This window comes from Trichomycterus rosablanca, chromosome 5 (assembly GCF_030014385.1).
Source record: "Trichomycterus rosablanca isolate fTriRos1 chromosome 5, fTriRos1.hap1, whole genome shotgun sequence".
NCBI classification, from domain to species: domain Eukaryota; kingdom Metazoa; phylum Chordata; class Actinopteri; order Siluriformes; family Trichomycteridae; genus Trichomycterus; species Trichomycterus rosablanca.
In genome coordinates this window covers 44,300,536-44,307,597 of record NC_085992.1, presented here as the reverse complement: position 1 = coordinate 44,307,597, position 7,062 = coordinate 44,300,536, and positions in this window count along the sequence as shown.

The window sequence follows — 7,062 nt, the reverse complement described above, 5'->3', positions numbered from 1 at the left end:
GTAATACTCCCTATGCACAATAAAACTTTTTGTTGCTGTAAATACACAATAATAATAATAATAATAATAATAAGTTGAACTTATATAGCGCCTTTCTCAAACCCAAGGTCGCTTTACATTAAAGATAACAAAACACACCGGAAAATAAACCGGAGATGAGCACAACGCAGAAATTGAACAGAAAATAATCAAACACACAAAATTGAACAGAAAGTTAATAGACAATCACACAATATTGAACAGAAAATAAAACAATCACACAGAAATAGCAGAAGAAGAAGTGAGAAAGTACTAAGAGAAAAAGGTGAGTCTTAAGGAGTGAGAAAGTACTAAGAGTACTAGGAGTACTAAGAGAAAAGGTGAGTCTTGAGAATTTTAAATTCAGAAAGAGAGGAAATGGAACGTAAAGAGGAAGGAAGAGAGTTCCAGAGTGAGGGGGCAGCAACACTAAAGGAACGACCGCCCATGGTACTGAGCCTGTGCCTAGGAACAACCAAGTGACCAGCATTCGATGACCTTAAATTCCTAGATGGAGTGTGGAACCTGAGAAGGTCTTTCAAGTAAGCCGGACCTGACCCATGCAGTGCCTTAAAAGTGAGAAGCAATATTTTGTATTGAATACGCTTATTAATGGGCAGCCAGTGTAGCTGCTCAAGGACAGGAGTGATGTGATCATATTTTTTGGTGTGAGTGAGGATCCTAGCAGCGGAGTTTTGAACAATTTGCAGATGGCGAAGTGACCTGGAAGGAAGCCCGTAAAGCAGAGAGTTACAATAGTCCAGCCGAGAGGTCACAAAAGCATGAACCAGAGTCTCCGCTGCCCTAGAGGACAGTAAAGGGCTGATACGCGCAATATTACGTAAATGGTAGAAGGCCGACTTGGATATTGATTTTAGGTGAGGTTCGAAAGACAGAGTAGAGTCAAATATGACACCAAGATTGCGTACTGTAACAGCAGGTTTGATATTGATATCATTTATGGGAAGGACCAAATCAGTGAGAGAGGAAACAACAGATTTTTTGCCAGTCACCATAAACTCTGTTTTGTGAGCATTTAGTAACAGAAAATTTGCTCTAAGCCATAAGTTCAGCTCAGTGAGACACCTAGTTAGGGGAGTGGGAGGAAAATTATCAGAGGGTTTAAAGCTGAGATAAACCTGAGTATCATCAGCGTAACAATGAAAGTTCAAACCATAATCTCGAAAAATATTGCCAAGAGGGAGAATGTAGATGATAAATAGGAGCGGTCCAAGGGCGGAACCCTGAGGTACACCTTGTGTGGTAGAGACCGTGTCCGATACATGACTTCCAATACAGATGAAGTGTTGCCTATCAGTAAGATAAGATTTAAACCAGCACAATACAGTCCCTGAGAGACCAATCTCAGAGAGCCTGGTTAGGAGACGGTTGTGGTTAACCGTATCAAAGGCAGCAGTAAGGTCCAGAAGTAGTAGAATTGAAGCAGAACCAGTGTCGGCAGAGAGAAGAAGGTCATTCAGAACACACAAAAGAGCAGTCTCAGTACTATGGTTGGAACGAAAACCAGACTGGAATCTTTCAAAAAGTTTGTTAGAGTTTAGATAGTCAAGAAGCTGGGAGGCAACGACTTTTTCTAGAACTTTGGAAATAAAGGGAAGATTAGAAATCGGCCTGAAGTTACTCAGAACGGATCTATCAAGGGCAGGTTTTTTGATGATTGGGCTTACTGCAGCAGTTTTTAATGTAGCCGGAACACAGCCAGAGGAGAGTGAGAGATTGACTAGGTGTGAGATAGGTTCAGACAGATCAGAAACACAGCGCTGGAGAAGATAGGTGGGAGCAGGGTCAAGATATGAAGATGAAGACTTGGAATTTGTAATAATTTTAACAATGTTAGCTGAGTCAATTAGAGAAAAGGTAGAGAATGAAAATGCTGGGGAAAAAGATGAGAGGAATTCAGGATGGGTAGCAGGGGAATTTAGCAATTCCTGATAAATAGTTGACACCTTGTCATCGAAAAAAGTCAGGAATGCATTACATAAATCACTTGAAGCGGCCAGAGAATCAGACGGCGGGCGCAGGAGCTTATTTACAACTGAGAAAAGAAGTTTGGGATTCTGACCAGCTTTTAGAAGTACATCTGCATAATAAGCAGAGCGAGCACTATTTAGAGCAACCTTGTATTTAATATAAATACAATAGATTCCTACTGCTCTGTGTAATACATCTTATTGTTGTAAATACAGTAGTATGTTAATTTGATGTAAATAAATAGCCAGTTTGATTTTGACAATTTGATTTAATGTGTTGCTTGCCTTGGTCTTCCAGGGTACACTGAGGCTTGCGTTGTAGCTGCCATGCAGCTTTGTTGGGGTTGTCTATTCCACTCAAAAAATTCAAGTTGATTTGTGACATCATTTTGTCTTTTAGAATTCCACAAATGTTACTTAATAGATGCATACCATTAACAAATGTTACATTCATGGGAGAAAAACTGTTCAAAGCTACCAAGAATGCCATTAGCATTGTGACATGGTCTTCAAGATATCTTGACCTTTGTTCCAAAATATTCAAATCCATAGTCTGCTGTCCAGCTCAAATAAGAAAGTTATGCAGTTCCAAGAATTACTGCTCAATATGACCAGTCCATGTTTATTGAAGAAGAAATATGGTGCAGAAAAGTGGGTGGCTGTAAACAGTAACAGGAAATAACTTGAAAAGGCACAGGAAGTAGAATAATCTGCACAATGCTCTTTCTATATATTAAGTTTCATTTTATATATATATAGAGTTTCAATTTATATATATCAGGTTTCAATTTATATATATCGAGTTTCAATTTATACATATCCAGTTTCAATTTATATATATCAGGTTTCAATTTATATATATCATGTTTCAATTTATATATATCAGGTTTCAATTTATATATATATCAAGTTTCAATTTATTTATATCAGGTTTCAATTTATATATATCAAGTTTCAATTTATTTATATCAGGTTTCAATTTATATATATCAAGTTGCAATTTATATACAGGGGTTGGACAAAATAACTGAAACACCTGGTTTTAGACCACAATAATTTATTAGTATGGTGTAGGGCCTCCTTTTGCGGCCAATACAGCGTCAATTCGTCTTGGAAATGACATATACAAGTCCTGCACAGTGGTCAGAGGGATTTTAAGCCATTCTTCTTGCAGGATAGTGGCCAGGTCACTACGTGATGCTGGTGGAGGAAAACGTTTCCTGACTCGCTTCTCCAAAACACCCCAAAGTGGCTCAATAATATTTAGATCTGGTGACTGTGCAGGCCATGGGAGATGTTCAACTTCACTTTCATGTTCATCAAACCAATCTTTCACCAGTCTTGCTGTGTGTATTGGTGCATTGTCATCCTGATACACGGCACCGCCATTGGATGCACATGGTCCTCCAGAAGGGTTCGGTAGTCCTTGGCAGTGACGCGCCCATCTAGCACAAGTATTGGGCCAAGGGAATGCCATGATATGGCAGCCCAAACCATCACTGATCCACCCCCATGCTTCACTCTGGGCATGCAACAGTCTGGGTGGTACGCTTCTTTGGGGCTTCTCCACACCGTAACTCTCCCGGATGTGGGGAAAACAGTAAAGGTGGACTCATCAGAGAACAATACATGTTTCACATTGTCCACAGCCCAAGATTTGCGCTCCTTGCTCCATTGAAACCGACGTTTGGCATTGGCACGAGTGACCAAAGGTTTGGCTATAGCAGCCCGGCCGTGTATATTGACCCTGTGGAGCTCCCGACGGACAGTTCTGGTGGAAACAGGAGAGTTGAGGTGCACATTTAATTCTGCCGTGATTTGGGCAGCCGTGGTTTTATGTTTTTTGGATACAATCCGGGTTAGCACCCGAACATCCCTTTCGGACAGCTTCCTCTTGCGTCCACAGTTAATCCTGTTGGATGTGGTTTGTCCTTCTTGGTGGTATGCTGACATTACCCTGGATACCGTGGCTCTTGATACATCACAAAGACTTGCTGTCTAGGTCACAGATGCGCCAGCAAGACGTGCACCAACAATTTGTCCTCTTTTGAACTCTGGTATGTCACCCATAATGTTGTGTGCATTGCAATATTTTGAGCAAAACTGTGCTCTTACCCTGCTAATTGAACCTTCACACTCTGCTCTTACTGGTGCAATGTGCAATTAATGAAGATTGGCCACCAGACTGGTCCAATTTAGCCATGAAACCTCCCACACTAAAATGACAGGTGTTTCAGTTATTTTGTCCAACCCCTGTATATCAGGTTTCAATTTATATATATCAAGTTTCAATTTATAGATATCAGGTTTCAATTTATGTATATATCAGGTTTCAATTTATATATATATATATCAAGTTTCAATTTATATATATCAGGTTTCAATTTATATATATCAAGTTTCAATTTATATATATCAACTTTCAATTTATATATATCAGGTTTCAATTTATATATATCAAGTTTCAATTTATATACAGTGTATCACAAAAGTGAGTACACCCCTCACATTTCTGCAGATATTTAAGTATATCTTTTCATGGGACAACACTGACAAAATGACACTTTGACACAATGAAAAGTAGTCTGTGTGCAGCTTATATAACAGTGTAAATTTATTCTTCCCTCAAAATAACTTAATATACAGCCATTAATGTCTAAACCACCGGCAACAAAAGTGAGTACAACCCTAAGAGACTACACCCCTAAATGTCCAAATTGAGCACTGCTTGTCATTTTCCCTCCAAAATGTCATGTGATTTGTTAGTGTTACTAGGTCTCAGGTGTGCATAGGGAGCAGGTGTGTTCAATTTAGTGGTACAGCTCTCACACTCTCTCAAACTGGTCACTGAAAGTTCCAACATGGCACCTCATGGCAAAGAACTCTCTGAGGATCCTAAAAGACAAATTGTTGCACTACATGAAGATGGCCAAGGCTACAAGAAGATTGCCAACACCCTGAAACTGAGCTGCAGCACAGTGGCCAAGATCATCCAGCATTTTAAAAGAGCAGGGTCCACTCAGAACAGACCTCGCGTTGGTCGTCCAAAGAAGCTGAGTGCACGTGCTCAGCGTCACATCCAACTGCTGTCTTTGAAAGATAGGCGCAGGAGTGCTGTCAGCATTGCTGCAGAGATTGAAAAGGTGGGGGGTCAGCCTGTCAGTGCTCAGACCATAGACCGCACACTACATCAAATTGGTCTGCATGGCTGTCACCCCAGAAGGAAGCCTCTTCTGAAGTCTCTACACAAGAAAGGCCGCAAACAGTTTGCTGAAGACATGTCAACAAAGGACATGGATTACTGGAACCATGTCCTATGGTCTGATGAGACCAAGATTAATTTGTTTGGTTCAGATGGTCTCAAGCATGTGTGGCGGCAATCAGGTGAGGAGTATAAGTGTGTCATGCCTACAGTCAAACATGGTGGTGGGAATGCCATGGTCTGGGGCTGCATGAGTGCAGCAGGTGTTGGGGAGTTACATTTAATTGAGGGACACATGAACTCCAATATGTACTGTGAAATACTGAAGCAGAGCATGATCCCCTCCCTCCGGAAACTGGGTCGCAGGGCAGTGTTCCAGCATGATAATGACCCCAAACACACCTCTAAGACGACCACTGCTTTATTGAAGAGGCTGAGGGTAAAGGTGATGGACTGGCCAAGCATGTCTCCAGACCTAAACCCAATAGAACATCTTTGGGGCATCCTCAAGCGGAAGGTGGAGGAGCGCAAAGTCTCGAATATCCGCCAGCTCCGTGATGTCGTCATGGAGGAGTGGAAAAGCATTCCAGTGGCAACCTGTGAAGCTCTGGTAAACTCCATGCCCAGGAGAGTTAAGGCAGTTCTGGGAAATAATGGTGGCCACACAAAATATTGACACTTCAGGAACTTTCACTAAGGGGTGTACTCACTTTTGTTGCCGGTGGTTTAGACATTAATGGCTGTATATTGAGTTATTTTGAGGGAAGAATAAATTTACACTGTTATATAAGCTGCACACAGAATACTTTTCATTGTGTCAAAGTGTCATTTTGTCAGTGTTGTCCCATGAAAAGATATACTTAAATATCTGCAGAAATGTGAGGGGTGTACTCACTTTTGTGATACACTGTATATCAGCGTTTGCTATATATTTCCTGTTTGGCTTGCCATATTATGTATGTGTATATACAGTATATATGCCTATTTTCTCCCCTAATCTAGTCATATCCAATTACCCTGATTGCGTTACGCTTTACCTCTACCGATACAACCCTCCACTGCTGACTGAGGAGCTTCGCAACTGACACACACCCCCTCAGACACATGCTCAGTACCAACTGCATCTTTTCACCTGTACGAGGCGAGTTCATATGCGGATCAGTTTTGTGTACAGACAGCCACTCCCTGATCAGCATTATTCCCAACTCTGTGCAGGCGCCATCAATCAGCCAGCAGAGGTTGTAATTGCATCAGTTATGAGGTCCCTACCCGGCTCCCCACCCTGTCTGAACAACGGGCCAATCGTTGTTCATGTAGCCGCCCAGCCCAGCCAGATGGCAGAGCTGAGATTCAATACGATGTATTCGAAATCCCAGCTCTGGTGTGCTAGCGTGTTTTACCGCTGCGCCACCTGAGCAGCAAAATTCCTAAGTTAGGGTACAGAACTATTGAACGGAAGAGTCACTAATTTAGGCCATACAGTTCTGGTAACTTTGCAATAAAAACATTCACTAAAAGGAATATACAGTTGCAATTTATCTCTTCTCAAAAAAATAAATAAATAGCCTTAGTCAAGAAGTCTCAGTAAACAGAGCTCTATCTCCGTTTGGCCTATCCAAAGAGAGAAAGGTCTCCAAACTCTGCAGGCCTATTCAAATTCCTTCTTCGGTATTTTAGTCAACCCTTTTTAGTCAAGAGTGGTGTGCATCATGAAGTCCAGCCATGAAGTTTTTGGTCATTAAGAGCTCTTCTTATGGTTGCCAATTACACTTTTGTCTCAGCCTTCAACACAGGGATTTTTTTGTCATAAGATTGCTGAAACATCTGGACAAAATTTGGGGCTCTCCTATT